General features: G+C 45.5%; 1 protein-coding gene across 1 annotated transcript in view; it reads left to right on the forward strand.

Moving 5' to 3' along the window:
* Positions 1-21173, forward strand: part of LOC111869569 (bromodomain adjacent to zinc finger domain protein 2B) — a gene marked incomplete in the record, with an annotated part of 241275 nt that overhangs the window by 98108 nt on the left and 121994 nt on the right. Inside the window, 1 exon segment of the mRNA XM_023861196.2 lies at positions 11309-11364.

Genomic DNA, 21173 nt, shown 5'->3' on the forward strand with positions numbered 1-21173 from the left:
CCGGCTTGTAGCATAGTTGCTCAACCAACTACGCTACCCCCCCCCCCCCCCCCCCAAAAGAAAAACGTAAATAAACCGAAGGGGATTGGGGGACAGTTGGAGCATGTTGAGTACGAAATTCATGACGGAAGATAGTTTGAAACCCATTTTCTTATTGGTCTGCTTCTACCACGCCCCCTGAATGTAGCGTACACAAAGCGGACTCCGAAATTGGAGTGATGGATCTTTAGCTTTTGATGGTAAAAGAGAAGAGGGTTACGGAGTAGGGACATAAAAGGGAATTAGAGCAAAGCGGAATGACGAATACGAGAACACTGTTTGTAAATGGGGGAAAAATTAATCGGACCGCGTCATGAAATTCCACGAAAACAACTGTTTCGTTGTTAGTCTGGATGTTGCGTGCATTTCGTTCTCCATTGCAAGTCGGCCATTGCGCGGGAGGGTGAATTGAAAGGAGAAACGAGGGAATTATGCATTACAGCGCCCCGTTCTGGATCACAAGCAATGCTCCAGCTCCACGTTTTACGATAGGGGTTGTAGAATTGAGTGAGTGTCGTCTTGTAAGCTGGTACGAGTTTAAAGCCTTTTCGAAGGAACATACTATATCTATCTTCAGATTTCTAAGAGTAAGCCCAGCAAACTGACCGCTGAGTTTTGTTTGTTTTGGCTTTTGGCCTATTCTTCTACGCTGGAGATGGTGATATTTTTCTCCGAAACGTCGCTCTACTACCTGTACCAAACTGATACAACTGTATATGAACATCATTTTGCATGAAGATTGGCCTCTTGTAGCCTTCCCAGGGTGATTATGATGATGGAGAATTTGGTGGAATGAAGATTGGCAGGAGAAACCGAAGTACTGGAGAAAGCCCGCCCCGGCGCCACTTTGTGCACTACAAATCTCATTTGACCAGACCCGGGATCGAACCCGGACCGCCGCAGTGAGAAGCCAGCGACTAACCGCTTGAGCACAGTGGTTACTGTGTGTATCACCTCCTTTAAACATTAAGAATTTCCTCATACGAGTCTCACAGTAAACAGTTGACTATTTTCTGAAGCAGACCTGTGCTTGCCACCTGCTTCCACTCTGGTTTCGTGCTTGTCATATTTATCGACCCAGAAAATGGACGCGACATATTCCTCCGAAACATCTGTTGACATTCAACGGGCTACACGTATATCGCAGAAGCTGTAACTGTTCATAACCACCGCTGTGAGAACCTCATATCCTGTATTATCCAATTAGTTAATATAATGGGGACTGTTTCCTGTGAGGTACGAACTGTAGTAGTTCATGTTCTTAATCAAGCACTGCCCCGTGAATACGGGTGGTGGAATGGAGGTATAGCTCCAGCATTCTTAGTCTCGGTACTAGATGGTGAGCGGTCAGCATCACGGCCCGGTCTCTTTTACCCCGGGGGCAGCCGCCAGTATTCGTTGAATATGAGGTCAGTCGGGACGCTATGGAGAAGATAAAATGTCTTGCCCCCTACCGGGAATCGAACCTTAGTTCCCAGTCAACCCGTAACGTAATAATTTAAACTGAGCCTCATCAGCTTCTCGTCCTGGGTTTTTAAATGTTATTTAGAAGGAATTCTCGTTCAAGAAGATTAACTAACGCAGGCCGGTGTAGGGACAGCTGAAATCGTTTGGATTGCGTCCTGACAACAAAAACTTGTCCCTGTTTCACCTGAGCCATGCACACGTCACTTGCCGTATTCTCCTTCCTTCTCCAACTGCATATTTCAATTGATTCCCTCGCTCTTTCCTTCTCATTATGAGCACTGACGGTTGTTAGTCAATCCGTCCACTGTTTTAATCGATTATGCGGTCCTCTAACCGGTTCTGTGCGATTCCATTTCTGTGTTCCAAACTACAGTGGAAATAAAGTGGTCCGATAATTGCGGGCATGCGTGTTTGGCCGTTGTAACGGACAGGTCACATGTTCAGATAAATCTTTACTTACCACGTTCTCTGTACGCCTGGCGCCATCATGTAAGAACACTTAATAATTCGGCTTATTTACCGATTCAGGCTATGCGTCAGCTTCCCGCAACAAATACAGTAAAATTATCGCTGTGACAGGCCGTGGAGGCCTATAGGGTTCTGAGACGTCGAGGCTCCCACATTTTTTAGGTAATCGCCTCACAGATGGCGGTGAGGTTGTCAGCCTTAGACCCTGGCTGCACCTTTACCCCCATGAAGATTCCTGGTACTAATTTCTGATAGAGGCAGAGTCGACCCTAGACGATAGCGCGGCTGGAAGTATTAGGCCAATTGAAAAACCCAGTGACCTCATCAAGAATCGAACCAGCTACCTTGCGGCTTGTAGCATAGTGCCTCAAACCAACTATGCTACCCCGTGCCCCCCCCACTCATGAAGATCATCATCATCATCATCAGTAGTAATCTGTCAAACGACAGGTCCACAGTCTCTTCCAAAACAGTTCCTCCACTTAATGCAATCTCAAACTTTCTCCTTCAATTAAAATATCAGTTGTAAAAACGAACCAACCCAGGTTCGATTTCAGGTCGCGTCATATAGAATTCATAGTGGATAGAAGTATCAATGGGTAGGATTTTGTCTCAGTAGTTCCATTTCCCCTGTCATTTCTCATTCCACCAACTGCTTCACACCCATTGTTCATCTCCGGTTTATAGACTCGATACGAACAACGTCGTTTAATAACCAACTAAAATACTGTTGTGACATCGTCACTTTAATCACCCAAATCATTTGTCAGAGATGAGACCCTCAACTTAATGACTGATGATATGATAATGTGCTGCCTGGTTAGTGCTATATCACACCTCAGCGGGAACTGGTAGCTGAGTGTGCAGTAATAGTTGAATGGTCATTAGTAGGGGGAAATAGAAAGAAACCTGCTGCAGTGCTACCGACACACTGAGGCCTTAATAGGAGGCGTCATATTCCTCCGAAACGTCGATACACCCCGTCGTTTAGGCCCTGACCACTCTCAACAGAATGCGCAGTGGATTTGGTCGAGTGTAGGAGTTACAATGCATCGCCCTCCGCCTCACAGTTCTTATCAGCCACTGTCAGTTCCTTTTTTGACGTGAAGGTGAGTGAGTAAATAGGTTACAGATGTAAGTAAAACAGATGTAATGTTAGCAATAGGTTTTGTATGTTTACCGCTAGGTACCAACACAGTCCAGCTTGATGATAGTCTATGTAGAAGACGCGCATGCGCATGTTCAGAGGATTGTTTCAGTAGTTAAATGGCGACCGTGCTTGAGGATTGTACTACCGAAGAGCAGGGTTCTGTTGTGCCTTTTTTTTTGTGGACAAAAGGACTCTGTGCAATGGATATTCATAAAGAAGTGTTTCCTGATTATGGTGGGAAGTGTTTGTCAAGCAACGCGGTTCACAACTGGGTGGCCAACTTTTCGCTGATGGCGAAGAGTTTGGAACAGAGGCGCGGAACAGTCAGGGCACTCCTGTGCCTCAGGTTTCGACGCGCTGGTAAAGCGACGGGACATGTGTATCAATGTTGGTGTCCAGAAATACGTGTTTTTTTTTCAGGTTCGAATGTCACATGTTTTGCGTTTTATATCCAATTCTGACTTTTATCCTGACTTCCTCGCGCGTCTCACGCTCAATCCAGAACCTACACGGCGTCACATTCCAGAAAGCCGTGGTAATTTCACCTCCCATTCTCTTACCCACAGTGCCCAGACCGGCAGTGGGGCCCATTCATCTTTTTGTCTAATGGGTATTGTCTACAGCGGCTGGGACATGAAGCTAGTCACTCATCTCTGTTTGAGAATACGGGGAGCCGTACCTCAGCTGCCCCATACGTCTTCATAGCGTATCGCTTAATTAAGCCCAAGGACAACTTCATATTTTGCTTGACTGAAACATGTGCAATGGGAAAATTTTATCTGTTTTTTTTTTGTCGGACAGTTTTATTGCCAGCGGAGGGAGCTTAGGAATTCAGTAGCCGGGGTAATGTGGGGGTTGAAAGGGGGTGGGGACGGCGACGTACGTTGAAGTTTCATATGACGACGTCTGTCGCGTAGTTCTCAGTTTGGAAAATGGAATTAAGCTTGTAGCGGGCGCCTTATTCCCTTCTTTCGCCTCGGGCCTTGCAATTGAAAAAAAAATTTTAGTAGCGCGTGCGCGCTTCGCTGTGCGTTGTGAAACGAGACGCGCATTTCCCATGGGTCAGTGAAGTGACTGCTCCTGTTGGAAAGGCCGGAATTCGGTTCCTGATTAGGGCACGTCTAGAGACTTTCCTGTCCTGTGGTTACTGTTTGGGATACAACGGCCGGAGTTTGAAGCTGTTAACGCTGTTGAGATTAATGTGTGATGCTTAATCAGCAATAATAATAATAATAATAATAATAATAATAATAATAATAATGAAGTGGTAGGAGGCGGGTGAAAACTGCATAATGATGGGTTGACTGCATCTCAAGAAGGGCTCAGCTCCATGGAGTTAGTTAGTTAGTTAGTTTCTTTTATTGCTAGTGTGGTGGGACTAAGTCCTTTGTACTGCGGCCACTTCTGGCCTATTGTACCAGCCCCAGATGATAGGTGAGGCTGATTGTGGAGCAATTGGTGGAATGAAGATTGGCAGGGGAAACCGAAGTACTCGGATAAAACCTTCCCCAGCGCCACTTTGTCCACCACAACCCCCACTTGACCAGATCCGGGATGGAACCCGGGCCGCCGCTGTGGGAAGCCAGCGACTAACCGCTTAAGCTATGGCGCGGCCTTTCTTAAATATGAAGCAACGTGTTCTTTAAATGTTGTGTTTGAAGCTATGGGATTTTGTGTTCTGTGAGGTTGGTACGGCTGCTCCTGTCCTGCAGTTCCAGTTCTTGTCCTGTGTCGAGGCCAATGCAGGCCATGCGCAAGGTGAATGGCCTGAAATATATTCAGTGAGTGTGCTGACGCAAAGTACAGGGTGGTGTGGGTGGAAATAAATCCATTTGTCCAGCCTGCATCAGCTTCAGCTGCACCCTATTCTCGCATGACAGCATTTGTCACGTGTCGCAATGAGTGATGATCGCGTGAAGGCACTGCTCACGGAGACCTTCATTCTAAATGACCATTGGATTCTGCTACGGACTGTGACGTGTAACTACAGAACAGGCGGCTAGTAGCTGATGTTATCGGTGATTACGCTATGCTATATTATATTGATTCGCTGACGTCTCGGCTATCTCCAACTGACTGCTAAATTGCTGCTGGTCCTCGCCAGCATAATGATTCTTGATTCCGAGCCCTACAAATCCACGGACAAAATCCAGTTTCATTAAAATCCGACAAACCAAACAAAGACCCCAAACGCGTCCTTCCGAGTGTATCTCCCTGTACCTCGTACTCCAATGAGGAGGACACACCGGGGTTGCCATGACAACGAAACCATGGCGGTCTCGTTCATTAACTTCACAGATGAAACATCTTAACGCTCACGGAACGTTATGTTATGCTTACATTTCCAAGCCTTTTTTCCCCCTTTGTAACCGTTGCAGTATTGACTTACTTCAGACCGTGATACTTAACATATTTATTAAAAATACGGATGTAACTTGCGGCATTTTCATGCTCAGATTAACCGTTTCACCGCCGGTTACTTAAGACTTGCTTTGTCCACTTTTTTGCTTCTAGTATTTGAATTATTTTTCCACCGTGTTCTCTCTTCTTTGTCCTTGCCAGGCAGTTGGTTTGTTGCGTGACCAGGTGCCTCTCTCTGTCCCTCTGTCTCTTGCAGGGGCTTGTGTTCGTTGTTTCACGTATGCAAGATAGCTGGGGTGTGACACTCCTTGTGTTGCCAGCACAGGGCTCCAGAGGTCATCGCATGGCGGTAACGCTGGGTACTCGGTGTCTTAACTGAGTCATGGCTTTCCTCAGGCTCTGCAGAAAAATGCTGGGACACTACTTAGATGAAGTGACAGCCATTACCTTCCAGATCCTCTCCAGTTCATCATATCTCTCTTAACGATTCGGTACACATAGTCTAGCTACTGTCAGCATCGTGAAATAATCCACAAGCACGTGACATTTCAACGGCAGTTGAATATGATCTCGTTCCTTTCTGCACATATAAAGCGTGAAGCAACAGCACGGTAAAAGCACTGAAATTATGCTATTTCGGGTTCCATCTTAGCTGGTTGAGGCACTGTGCAAGAAACCGGAAGGTCGCGGGATCGAATCCCGAGGAGGTGGATTTTTTAAATTTTCCTAACCCTTCCAACCGCACTATGGCCCTGGAGTGGACTCAGCCTCTAACAGAAATGAGTACCAGGAATATTTTGGGGGGTAAAGGTCGGCCGGTGCGTAAGGCTGACAACCTCACCGCCATCTGTGAGCCGATTATCTAGAAAATGTGGGATGCCTCGACCTCTCACAGCCCTATGGGCCTTCAGGGCCTGTTACAGGGATATCTTTACTTTTACATTTTTAGCGACGAACTTCTGAGTGCTGACGTGCTGTATTAACATAAGTGGATATGGTGGATTACGAAGTAGAGAGCGGTTATTTTTTTACGGCGTATCGTACTTAGTATGTGAGTACTGATCATATTTTGAAAATGTAATTTACTGCGTAAAGGGGATGGTGTGGTCTAGATTATTTATGAGTGTTATTCGTTGTAGATGGCCTTTTCGTCTGCCTCAGCAAGTCATATTATAACACGCAGGACTGGAAAGTAATACGGGATTAAGCAGGGCAAGTTTCTAGTACGAAAACTTATATAACGAATGGTGGGATTCCCCTTTCAGTTCTCAGCGGACGTCACACCACTTATCCGTTAATATTAGGCTATAATTCCTTAAGTATCTTTTGTTTTTTGTTCGTCGGTAAATGTAAGATGAAGTTAAAAACATGTAGATTCTAAAGGGTTCTGACGATGGCGGATGACACACAGAATTACTGGGGTTTTGGACTTTTGCCATCGTCCGTAATATTAGGTAATAAGAGGGCATAGATCTGGTTTCCGAAACGTCGTGTCCTTCATTACCTATAATTCCGGACGATGGAAAAAGTCCAAAACCCCAGTAATTCAGTTAAGAACATGTTCGGTAGAAAATTTATTTATTCTGGCAAGGGCCATCGAGAAAATGTAGGAATGGCTAGGAATTACCGTTGTGAGCCAGTCGTCATCCAGCAGGGACGTGAGTACGGGAAGCGGAAGAATCTCCATTGTTGGGAGTAGTTACCAAGCAACGACCAGTGAAGCCAGGACTTATGTGTGCTGCATTGTGTAGATCCGTGAAACGGATATAGTTACCTGGAGATGTGACTTACTCCAGTAATTCCAATTATCTCTTCAGCCCCTATGTCTAGTCACCAGCCGGTGACATTATTTAAATATTAATTTCATGCGTCATAATCCTGTATAAGGAGATGGTCGCTGTTTTCTTTTTTCTTCTGAGAATCATATGAGTCGTAACTACTGCGTGGGCAAAACACGGGCTTCACTAGTAATGCAGAGGATTCTTATAGTAACTTTCGTGCTATAGTGGATCTGAAGGCTTAAGTCTAGTCCTTACGGCATGAAAGTTAGAAGTCCTGTGCGTGGGTTTTAAGTCAGAAATAATGACGTATGATTGGTATGAAGGTCTTTCGTCAGCTTATGCGTTCCCATAATGGCTTTAAGCCCCTTATTACGAAGCATGAATGACGCAGCAGTCGTAACAACTGGATGTAATAAGCAATTTGCTAGTATTCCAGAATTTAAACGTGTAGGAATGGTAACAAATGGAAATAGGCTTTCTGCTGAATTTCCGAGAGGAATTCATGCTGGGAATAATTATTTTTCGGGTGTTTGAGAACAGGGTGTTGAGAAGAATACTTGACCGAAGAGAGATGAAGTGACAGGAGGTTGGAGAAAACTGAATAATGAGGAGCTTCATAACTTGTACTCTTCTCCAAGTATAATTAGAATGATCAAGTCAAGGAGGATGAGGTGGGCAGGGCGTGTAGCATGAATGGGGGAGGCGAGGAATGCATATAGGATATTGGTGGGAAAGTCAGAAGGAAAGAGACCACTGGGAAGACCAAGACGTAGGTGGGTGGACAATATTAGAATGGATCTTAGAGAGAGAGGATGGGATGATATGGATTGGATTTATCTGGCTCAGGATAAGGACCAGTGGAGGGTTCTTGTGAACACGGTATGAACCTTCGGGTTCCATAAAATGTTAGGGCATTCTTGAGTGGTTGCATAACTGGCGGCTTCTCAAGAAGGGCTCACCTCCATGAGTGAGTGAGTGGGTGATAATTATTTTTGTTTGTTTCATAAAATGTCATCACACCCACTTTCAGAATCATCGATGTAGAATTGATAAGTATTATATCATGAGGGATGACAAGTGAAATAGCAGACCCTAAAAACCACATCCATTGCAAGCCGTAAACACGTTTCCGCGGTGACAAATAGCCACGCAACAACAGAGACTATGAAAGCGGTGTTTTCTGTGTTGTCCGTTGCCGAAGCTATAAAGAAGAACAAACCGCAAGAGCTTCCCCACGTGGAGGCGGATTGAAATACCTCCACCGTAACCCTGCCAGTCGTAGGAGGCGACGAAAAGGGAACCCAGTGCCTGGGGGTATAACCGGGCTACCCTTTTCCTGGGGGATATAAATACGGGGACCTGGCCCTCCAGGTTGGGGGGGTCTCGAATCTGAGACAGTAAAATGAGGTCATGGGTCCCGCGGGATTCAGACCCGAGAATGGATGCGCCGGCGAGGACCAGTAGCAGTTGTAAACAGACCCATTCCCCCGTCAGAGAGGACGCTCCACATCGACAAACCCTCAACTGTCTGAGAAGATTAAAAATTTAAGTCTTGGGCTCCAGGTGGGGCTTGACACCAAGACAGACTGACGGCTGACCGTTTGTGAGTCAGTTGAATTATGTTGTCAGATTGGTGTCCCATTGGACACAAATATTGCTGCTAAATCTTTCTGCTTTGTGGCCACTAGAATTTCGAAAATAAGCTCTGTATAACTGTCGAAAGAAATTTCGTTTTCTGAGGCACAAGTAATGTTAAAAAATAAGCTCTGCTGTAATTGTATCTAGTGGTGGTTTTCTTTGTGTCCGTTGGGGTGTTTACTTTTATACTGTTTTCTTTTTTTTTATTTTTGTTGAATTATTTCTAGTTATTCTTGTTAACTGACTTGAGACCGGGCCCGACTCGCTTTATGCATCGAGCGTGTTGGCTGCGAGTCCATTTAATTTTGACAGCTTTCATGTCAGAATTTATTAATATGAGAAAGTATCACATGACTATTTTAATCCTTAAATGCTGTATTCTCTCCCACGAACCAATCTGTACCGTATTCTGAAAGTCCAAAAGGGTTTTACGAAGGTCGCGCACGTACTTAATCGTAAAGAGAGTTCTGCATACGGGCTGGATGATCGGGATTCGATTCCCGGTAGGAGCAAGGGATGTTTCTCGTTTCCATTGGGTTCTGACCGGCTCTGGGGCCCATCCAGCCTCCTGTCATTCCTCAAGGTTAAGGAGGCTGGATCGTGGAGCTGATAACATCTAGTACCGAGGTCAAGAATAATGGAGCTGTTACCTCCACGCCCCTACACGATTTCTTGGCATGGTGCGTTATTAAATAACTTTACGTTTACATTTTAAGCTTAACATTTCGCGCCGCCGCCATGTTTGTAATTGTTGACTTATGAACAGTGTTTCATGTATAGAGCATGCGTGTGTTACGGTAGACTGCCTCTGTGGTCTAGTTCCTGGCTACATATCCAGAGGTCCCCGGTCCGATTCCCGTCGCTACAAGAATTTCTGAGAAGTAGTGGGTCTGGAACGGGCCCCACTCAACCTCGTGAGGATAACTGAAGAGCTACATTTCAAGGAAATAGCGGCTCCGGTCTAGAAAACCGAAATTAGCGGCCGTGGGGATCCGTTGCGCTGACCAAGTGACACCCTCTATCCGCAAAAGTTGGCACTAACATCGCGGACAAGCGGCGATAGCTCGTTTGTTATAGTTCTTTTGCGGACTACAGATCACGGAGTTTATTTTTTGTTTTTACGGTGTATTGTTTACTAAATTTCGCACGCCGAGGACAAATAGCTCGTTAATTATCGCCATATACATTTCACGTAACGAACCGTTTCTCAGTATACTGTCTCCTTGATTTAGTCGTCAACCCTGAAGATGTGGGTAATCTACCGGACTACACGGCGTCACATTCCCAGATAGTGTGAAAACTGGTGCCAGCCGGCAAACGTAGGTTTCGAAAGGGCAGAGTAGGAAGGTAAGATAGTGCCCATGGTTTAACCGGCCTCTTCCTCCGCTGTGACCCTCATTTGCATTTCTAGTAAAAATGGCTGCGAGACCGACACAGATATGTAAACCCATCCGTTGTACCTGTAACCTTGGAGGGAACTGCATAGTGAGGAGCTTCATAACTTGTACTCTTCTCCAAGTGTAATTAGAATGATCAAGTCAAGGAGGATGAGGTGGGCAGGACATGTAGAACGAGTTGGGTAGAAGAGGAATGCGTATAGGATATTGGTGGGATAGCCAGAAGGAATGAAACCACTGGGAAAACCAAGACGTAGGTGGGTGGACAATATTAAAATGGATCTTAGAGAGATAGGATAGGTTGGTATGGATTTGATTGATCTGGCTCAAGATAGGGACCAGTGGAGGGCTCTTGTGAAAACTGTAATGAACCTTCGGGTTTCATAAAATACAGGGAAGTTCTTGAGTAGCTGCAGAATTGGCGGCACCTCAAGAAGGGCTCAGCTCCATGAGTAAGTAACCATGGAGGGGAAAATTCACCACATTTCATGTTGGGCATAGAATCATTTTTGTGTCTTCGACATCTCCATCGGTACACCACGCGAGCTGTCTTATCGATCGTATAATGTGGGCTCTTTCTTTGAAGTGACTGGAGTCTTGGGCGCCATTGGGGTGCGGGACAAGTCAGGCATCTGTCCCCTACCCCAATTTTTAAAAGGTCAGATTTGAAAAAAAAATGATGCATCAAATATTCGTGCTAAAATTATTATTTTATTTTAAATTTATGTTTCTGTCCCGAATACACTAGGGCATTCACTAAAAGCGGTTTAAAAATAAGTTTATAAATCAGATTTTTTGCCTCCCCCCTATCACCGCACACGAAAAAAATAAAATCCTGTCGGGCGCCATGGCTGGAACTCGAGGCATGGAACTCATCTGCAATAATTACCGACATTTGAAATGCGTGGATTTTTACTTCCATGTCTCCTGCACTCCCTCCTGACAAGTTTTAATTGTGCTTTACGACAGGTCATGTGAACCTAAATTCATTGATCTGTTTGTTTCAGGTAACGACACGGAAGCAGACAAGAGCGGTGGTTCGCGACATGCACAGGCCCTAACCGTAAGTTCTGCAAGTGAAATGATGCTGTAAACAGGCCGGATTGTGTTTCCAAATTAACTTATCTCTTACTAAAATTCTTCCTGAAACATCTCTGGCGGATGTTTCGTCACTGATAATGATCTACCAGTCTGCATGGCGTCACGCTCATTTGCATTCCGTATTTAGCTGGACGGGGATCCCGTCCGAGGGGCCTTAGTTCCGAGTCCCGGTAGGGTCAACAATTTTCTCCATGTTGTCCAGGCCTGCTCTGGGATCCACCCAACCTCCTATCCAGGGGGTACCGTGGCCTCTTTTCTCGGGGGTAAAGCGACAGGTGCGTGAAACTAAGCACTCACCTTCAGCTTCTGCCGAGGTCAAGAAAATGTGGATGTATACATCCACTCCTCCATAATGGTGTAGTGCTTAATTAGTTAAGCGCAGGGACAACTTTACTTATTTATCTGGACTATATAAAGTCGGGCCGGTCACGGTAGCCGAGCGGTCTAAGGCATGCACTGTCTTCGCTCGCTCGGAAGCCTGGATCGTGGGTTCGGATCTGTTTCCTGTGAGGTAGGGACTGAATTCTTATGTATTATTCTTATACACTGCCGGTCACGGTAGCCGAGCGGTCTAAGGCACGTACTGTCTTCGCTCGCTTGGAAACCGGGATCGTGGGTTCGAATCCCACTGAGGGCGTGGATGTTTATGTGCGTTTTTCTGTGTTTGTCTACAGGTAGAGGCCTTGCGACGAGCTGATCACTCGCCCAAGGAGTCCTACCGAATGTGTAAGATCTAGAAAAACCGAAGTGAACGGAGTTCATGGAGGTAGGCCTAGGCCCACTGGGGCTGTAGTGCCAAGGGTCTAAGACATGAACTGTCTTCGCTAGCTCGGACGCTGCTTTCATGGGTTCGAACCCCACTGAAACTATGGATGTTTGGTGCGTGTATGCGTTTATTCTGTGTCTGTATTCAGGTAGCAGCTTTGCGACGAGCTGATCACTCGTCGAGGGAGCCCTTCCGTCTGTGTAAAGTGATTACTGAACTGAACAAGAGGCCAGGGCCCTAAATGGGCTGGAAGAGCCAATGAAAAAAAAATATAGTGTCGGATTGCAGGATTATAGATAAACGATGAATTATTAGAATATTAGAAAGGAATCAGTTGTGGGCGTAATTTGTCTTGGTGATCCATGGCGATATACACTTGGTCGTCGACTTGCGACCGACTTCTGTTCTGACTGGCAGGTCGTAAGTCGATCTGGTCGTATGTGGGCCATATATTTATTAACAGAATTTTTTAACCTTTCTAATCTTTTCATGATCTTTATAATTTATTTTTAAAAACTTTTACATTTTAATCATCTTTTATTTTTCATTTTTTTTGTGGTCGTGAGTGCGGCCGGTCGTAAGTCGATGACCGAGTGTACTTAAAATATTCCAGTCATTGTAGCCGATGTTCTGGCCGAAAATCGAACCGAGCAGCTCCTGGATACAAGTCTACACCATTACCGCTACACTAGCCTGTTCATTGTTAATTTTGCCTACCATACACACCGTAATAGTTCTGTTTGTCCAGTCCGAACACGTTGACTCAGTCGGTAATGCTTCTAACTTGATGCCATTTTGAATCTTTCGGCACATCGACTGCCATTTCCCTAGTTCCTCCAAGGATGTGCCTGAGTAGTACCTTACATCAGGCTACGCTCTCTTCCTTTTACCCCCTTTTCAGTTATACACAGTCAGCCAGTCATGCAGCACTATATACCTGAGCTGATTACAGTGTCGTTAAATATGTCACAAAACAGGAAGTTACGTTTAGCGCCGCGACGCCGTTGTCACTTTGAATTATTGAGGCTTTGTGTCGAAAATAACCATTTCCTCTTAAACTGAAAGGGACAGGTGGCGGGTAGAATTAAAAAGATAAATTTGTCCCTTTGCTTAACTAATTATTCACTACACCATGAAGGCGTATGGGGAAGTAGTTATATAGATCCACGTTTTCATGGCCTCGGCACTAGTTAGAGGTGGGTGATCAGCTTTACCCCCGGGGAATGAACCCACGATACCCAATGGGTAGGAGGCTGGGTGAGCCCCAGAACCGGTCTGGACGCTGTGGAGGAGATAAAATTCTTATCCCTATCAGGACTCGAACTCCAACCCCTCGGTTGTCCAGCCCATAGCCAGTCGCTATACCGACTCCCACATGTGACGGGTTCCATTTTTAAAGAGCTTAACCCTTAGTTTTCTCGTTCCCCCCCCCCCCAAATTGTATCATTTTGCCCGGCAGAATAAATTCGGGATAGGTAGGGCTGTAGCGGGTTCGAGTCGTCGGAGAAACGAGCTTTTCTGATGTCCGACAAGTTGCCCGTCTGAAATATGCATGCCCCCTCACCCCCACACACAACTGGGCAGTATGCAGCATACACAACACGAAACATGCTCACTGTCCTGCAACGTGTAGTGTACACCCACACGGCTGCTGCCTTTACATATTTACGTACACATCTGCATTCTAAAAGCAGTTCGCCCATAGGGCTGTGAGACGTCGAGGCTGCCAGATTTTCTAGACAGTCGGCTAACAGATGGCGGTGAGATTAGCCTTACGGCCCGGCCGCACCTTTACCCCCAAGAAGATTCCTGGTAGTCATTTCTGTTAGAGACTGAGTCGACCCCAGGGCCATAGTGCGACTGGAAGGATTAGGTCAATTGAAAAATCTAATGATTTCGGGAATCGAACCCGCGATATTTTGCTTTTAGCGTGAGAACCAACTACTCTACCTGGTGCCCTGTAGGACGTTAAGTGTATGATGAAATGGAAGGGGTTTGGAAGGAACCAGTCGTGACGTAACCGAGGTAGTTGCCTGGAAGAACTGTATCACGTAAAAACCTCGTTCAGGAAAACCGGTATTCCGGGCGGCAGGGATTCGAACCGAACACCTAAATACGAGGTACACAAACCCGCTTAGCCTTTTATTAACAAACAATCGTATAGAGGAGAAAGTCGTATTATATGAAATCTATGCTTGGACAGCCTGTTATTGATATAAATATTTAAGTTTAATCCTGTCATGAATTTGACCATTATCACGCATAGCGGTGCAAAAAGTGCCAGGAAACTAATTGCGGAATAAACCACTATTCGCATGTAACTTCCCATCGTGATATAATATTCGAGATTGTTATTATAAAGTTTTTATTTGTTCTGACACACATTTGAAATGTAATTACCCCAGAAATCCAACCCTACGTTTCAGTGCTGGTATTATGCATGGTGTTTAGCCGCAAAAAGAGAAAACAATGCAGTCAAAACAGCTGCCTTAGTGCATATGTACCGAATGGCGTTATTTAAACTGTCTGGTGCACTTTTATATGTAAAGAAAAAAAAAGGTAAAGCTATCCCTGTAACAGGCCGTGAAGGCCCATAGGATTGTGAGACGTCGAGGCTCCCACATTTACTAATCGTCTCACAGATGTCAGTGAGGTTGTCAGCCTTACGCACCGGCCGCCCTTCATCCGTAGAAAGATATCTGGTACTCATTTCTGTTAGAGGCTGAGTCGACCCCAAGGTGGTAGCGTGTCTGGAAGGATTACGTCAATTGAAAAATCCGATGTCCTCATTAGGAAACGAACCCGCTACTTTCCGGTTTGTAGGATAGTGCCGCGTGCACTGGAAATAATAGGATTCATAATTTATGTCCGCTAAATTCTGTCAGAGTGATTAAGTTAGGGGGGATGGGCGGGATTTGTAGCGCGCATGGAAAGGAAGAGAAATGCATACAAAGTTTTCATATGAAACCCCTAAGGCGAAATACCATTTAGATAACCTAGGCATAAATGGTATTAAAGTGGACGTTAAATAGGACCGAAGAGCGTGTACTGGATTCACTTGGCTCAGGACAGAGACCTGGGATCTTGTTAACACAGTAATGAACTTTCGGGTTCCATAAAATGCTGGAAATTTATTTAGTGGCTGAGCGAGAAGATCTGTGCTAATTGGACCTCCCCAGTAGGAATCTGGAATTCTCACACAACCTTACCTCGATGTTTTATGAACAGTTGAAGATATTAACTGTGAGAATAATCTGCATTCTCGACTCGTATTGCCATCTGTGAATGATTCAAGGAACTATGCCTACACGCGTAAATAATAGACACATTCATTTGTTACTAAATCGATATATACTGTTCCTGGGAAGTTTCTTACAATGGCTGCGGGTTTTAAAGTCTTGGGGCGGAGAGGGAATTGTCTATTTGAAGCCACGGAGGGGAGTCTAGCAGCAGTAGATTGTATTTGCCTACGAGTATTCCAGTACAGGAGAGTTAGGTTATGTTTTGCTGGGAATGGCTATGCCAATGTTCGCTGGGATACGCTCTGCTCTATAGTTCTCCTGATGCAACAATTAATCATTGCAAGACATCATCAGCATTGGTATGGCCTGAGCCCCGGCTTCGCGTGGTGTACTCGGGACACGGAAAGAGATAGAACATAATGTGAATGTGCGGGACAAGAAAGAAAACATGAGAGTCAGAGAAAGAGAGAGAGAGTGAGCGCGGAACACTCGGCTGCAGGACAGAATTCTCTGTGTTCTGTGGAGTTCGGTTAGAAAGGTTACACAGGGATAACAAACATGGCTTCTGTGACGCTTACTCTGCCACGCACAGCTGGCAGTTTTCTCATGATAGATAACGTTGAACCAGTATGTTCCATTGACGCAGACCAGGTAAGTGGACAGAGGAAGAAAGAGGTTGCCCTCCGCACATTGGATATGTGATGTTTTAGTTTTTACCTCGCCCTGCTAGTTCATGTCACAGTTAATGATGGGCGATTAGCAACTTGAGCTCGTTTGAACTGTTAGACAGGCAAGAGAAGATGGTAGACGTTTGGATTGGGGAAGTATTTTGCTATTGAACTCGGTAATGCTTGCTACCATTCAGTCCAGAACCTTTTGTCTTCTCGTCTGCCGTCCAAAAACATAAAAATTAGAATATACAAAACCATTAATTTTGTCTGTGGTTCTGTATGGGTGTTAAACTTGGTTTCTGACATTAAGGGAGGAACATAGACTGAGGGTGTTGAAGAGAATATTTGGACCGAAGAGAGATGAAGTGACAGGAGGTTGGAGAAAACTGCATAATGAGGAGCTTCATAACTTGTACTCTTCTCCAAGTATAATTAGAATAGTCAAGTCAAGGAGGATGAGATGGGCAGGGAATGTAGCACTAATCGGGGGGAAGAGGAATGCGTATAGGATATTGGTGGGAAAGCCAGAAGAAAAGAGACCACTGGGAAGACCAAGACGTAGGTGGGTGGACAGTATTAAAAATGGATCTTAGAGAGAGAGGATGGGATGGATTGGATTGACCTGGCTCATGATAGGAACCCGTGGAGGGTTCTTGTGAACACGGTAATGAACCTTCGGGTTCCACAAAATGCTGGAAAATTCTTGAGTAGCTGCAGATTTGGCGGTTCCTCCAGAAGGGCTCAGCTCAGTGAGTAAGTAAGTAGCTAGACCATACGGCGTCTAGTTGTATGACGAACGATAAAGAAAACCGGTACAACCCCTCAGCCAGTATAGCCAATGTACCGGCCGATAATCGTATCGGTGGTCTTTCAAATACAAGTCCTGTGTTGAATGTGTCAGTTAGGAGATGTACTCAGGGTTTGTGTTTTGTTTAATTGTCTCGAATGGTAATACTCGTCGAGAAAGTTTTATTGAATATGAAATACAATCTGATTCTGAATTATAGTCGGAGTTTCCATGGCCTGTAATTTTCAAACCGTGCACAACAAAATAAAACTGCTGACGGAATATGAGAGAGTAGTTAGTTAGTTAGTTATTGGAGAGCGTGGGTTTCCCCATGCACCGAGACCTGTATTGGTCCATTGTGCTTCCCTCTATGATTTCTACCAGTCTCTATATCCTACCGGTACTGGTGCTTACCATCAGTCCCGCCCAGCCAGCGAGACCGGCTCTACTAGCTGAGAGGTATCTGTAATGCTTCCCCCATCTACCAGAGGTATTAGAGACTGCTGTTGGGCGGGAAACGTCCGTAATTTGGCTCAGTGACCTCCTTTGGAGATATGAGATTCTTTTACGTGCCGTAAAGCTACGACACGGGACCCACGGCTTAAAGTACCTCCCGGAGAACTTGTTCCCTGAATTTTTCCGTCCTTAAAAATTCGACGACCTCCTCCGGGTATTTGAACCCGCGTACTACGAGTCATGAGGTGGGAACGTTACCTCTAGACTACGGAGGCCGCTATGTGAGAATGTAACTCAGAAAGTTTTATTTTGGGAACGCTGTACTCGGTCCATTGATCTATGGGAGAAAATATGGCGCCATACGTCAAAGTGGCAACTGTTCAAGAGAAAGCAAAATGTCTACTTTGGTTTTCCAAAACAAAGTCCGTCATCAAAAAGTAACGTCGTTACAGAAATCGGTATGGAAGAGATCTGCTTTCAGATAATGCTATGCGACGTTGGTTAAAGCAGTTTCAGGAGACTGGTAATGTTGTGCGCCGAAACGGAGCCGTATAACCGAACACTTCGCAGGAAGATGTTGATCGAATCCAGGAAGCGTTTTCTCGAAGCCCACAGAAATCAGCTATACAACCTTCCTTACATTTAAGTATACCACAAACAACTGTTTTGGGGGATGTTTATAAGTGCCTGCACCTCCATGATTCTACAGATAATTATTTTTTAGTTACACTTTCATATTCTGCAAACAGTTTTAGTTTATTATTTCTGGTTTTTAAAAATTCTGGGCCTCGGAAATCCCGACAATAATTTAGAATCACTCTGTACTCTTGTGTGGTTCATTTTTGTCTGCAACCTTTGTTCGACAGATATCTTGCGATATATTCCCGAGAACCGCATGTAAGTTTTCGTGTAAGATGGTTCCTCCACATGTCCAAACTGAATGGAAATTGAAATGTCACTCGTCAGTATTTCATGACGTTCTCCAGGAATGCGCGGAGTTTTGTCCACCGGTTCTCGAGTTCCAAACGTACGGACTTCGCGGGCTCAGTATACGTTCCTGGGGGTTCCGAATGTACGTGAAGATCAGGAGGAGGCAAGCGAGGCGAAATGTAGTACATATGACAGTAGTGACAGAAATTGTGGTGCGGAAAGTACCGTATCCTCTCGTCCCATTCATCATGCTGTTGACATTTTTAGTGCGCGCGCATTCATATGTAGGATACGGAGTCATCTTCCGGTTAAGTTGGGCCGATCCGTAACGTCCCCGAGGCGTTGTCTAGAAAACTTGCTCTACAACAAAAACTACTTCTCCGATGTACCTATGTCAGGGAGAGAAGATCAGTGGTCAAAAGTAAACGTCACAGAATATTGTCGCGTTTTTGCTACGCAACGCGACGAGAAATTGTGTGGGTTTCGGATTTGAATGGATATTTATTGAACAGTCACTTTTACATTCGCGAGTACAGTTAGTCACAACTTATAATGCCCTTTAGACGTTTCCTGTTACGACCCACTCCCACCCCTATTCTCAGTTAAGCGTCTTCTAGTCTGTCCTCATGCCGAATACCAACTCTGCTCTTCTAAGCTTAAATACATACTTAATTCGTCTCTTATCGGGGTTCGATTCCCGGCAGGCCCAACGGATTTGTCTCTTTTTCAGGGCGTCTGGGGCTCACTCACCCTCTAATGGGTACTGGGGCAGCTCTTTCCCCTGGATAAAGCGGCTGGCGTTTGAATCTGACCACCCACCGTCACCTGATACCGATTTAAGAATACATGGAGCTATGCCTTCATTCCCCTACATCTTTATGACCTCTGTCTTATCAGTGCAGGATGGTTTTAAAAGTTGTGGGGGGATGTAAAATTGTAAAGGAGACAACAAGAGCGGGAACGGATAACGCCAACGTCATCACTTAATCCATCCATATTTCGAAAGTTCAACCCATTAATCGTTTTCCTCATATGTCAGCTTGAGAACGTTTAATGGATCCCGAAGGTTCATTACCGTGTTCACAAGAGCCTCTCAACTGAGGCAGATGAACGTATTCCGCGTCCCCACACTCGAATTTCCTGAAGATCCAGTTTATTATAATCTTCCATGCTGCCTTCTGTTTTCCATCTAGTCGGTTGTGGCACTGTGCTAGAAGCCGGAAGGTCGCGGGTTAGTTTCCTGACGAGGTCATTGGATCTTTCTGTTGACCTAATCCTCCCAGACTGACGGACACAGTAGCCGAGCGATCTGAGGCTTTAACTGTCTTCGCTCGCTCGGAAGCCGAGATCGTGAGTTCGAAACCCACCAATGACATTGATGTTTAGTGTTTGTGTGCAGGTAGAGGCCTTGCGACGAGCTGATCACCCACGCAAGGAGTCCTATCGAATGTCTAATATCTAGTAAATCGAAGCGAAACGGAGAGTTTCATGGAGGTAGGCCAAGGCCCAAATTGGGGTTGTAGCGCCAAAGGAAAAAATATCCTTGCAGCCTCACTATGACCTTGAGGTCGACCCAGTCTCTAACAGAAATATGTACCAAGAATCCTCCTGGAGGTGTAAAGGTCGTCCTTACGCGCCGACCGCACCTTTACCCCCAGCAAGATTCCTGGAAGTCATTTCTGTTAGAGATTGAGTCGACCTAAGGGCCATAGTGCGGCTGGAAGGATTAGATAGATTGTGAAATCTAATGACCTCATCGGGCACTGAACCTGCGACCTTTCGACATTAACATAGTGACGCTACCGCATGCCCCCCCCCCGCGAAGCATAAAGATAATGTAACTTAACAGATAATTGGGATTATGTTGGCGCGGTGTGGTGACTTGTCATCAACAGTGAAGCAGAAGGTGTCTGAATCAGGGAACACGTTGTCAGGGTTGCAAAATGTAAATGCACTTACGTTTGTAACTTGTGGCGTTGGCACGTCGGAAGGGCTGTCGTACTGTGGTCGGTGAGTGACCTTGCGGCACCTGGCGTTGTGTCCTTTGGACGCGGCAGCGGCGTTGAGGCGCAGAGACGCCCAGCAAGAAACCGGAATAGCCCCCGATCTCCTTCGGTGACCGCGTCTTCATGTCAGCCGGTTGTGTCAAACCCCGACGTCGGCGGTGATTTATATGCAGCTCACGTCAAACACAATATCAGAAATTGGAGCTGGGGATAAATACTGTACTTAAATTAACAAAAAACTTTGTGGTTTTATTGCGACCGCCTCTGTGGTCTAGTGGTCAGAGTTCCTGGCTACAGATCCAGAGGTCCAGGTTCGTTCCCGGCTATACAAGATTTTATGAGAAGTAGTGGGTCTGGAACGGGGTCCACTCAGCCTCGTGATGATAATTGCGAAGCTATTTCAAGGAAATAGCGGTTCCGGTCTAGAAAACCGAAATTAACGGCCGTGGGGATTTGTTGCGCAGACCACGCGGTATCCTCTATCCACAGAAGTTGGTACTAACTTCGCCGACAAGCGGCGATCGCTCGCTCGGTCGGTAAATGTCGTACTACATTTCCAAAAGCACAGTTCATCGGACTGACAGCGAGACATTATACGTACAATTGTACTTGTACTCTTCTCCAAGTATAATTAGAATGATCAAGTCAAGGATGATGAGATTGGCATGGCATGTAACACGAATGGGGAGAAGAGGAATGCATATAGGATATCGTTCAGAAAACAAAAAGGAAAGAGAAGACCTAAACGTAAATGGGAGGATAGTATTAAAACGAATCTTAGTTATGATGGGGTGGTATTGGCTGGACTGACGTGGCTCAGGATTATCGCCAGTGAAGTGCTTTTGTGAACATGGTAATGAGCCTTTGAGATCCATAAAATGTTTGAAAATTCTTGAGTAGCTGCACAACTTAC

This window comes from Cryptotermes secundus, unplaced genomic scaffold, assembly GCF_002891405.2.
Source record: "Cryptotermes secundus unplaced genomic scaffold, Csec_1.0 scaffold512, whole genome shotgun sequence".
In the NCBI taxonomy this organism is placed as follows: Eukaryota; Metazoa; Arthropoda; class Insecta; order Blattodea; family Kalotermitidae; genus Cryptotermes; species Cryptotermes secundus.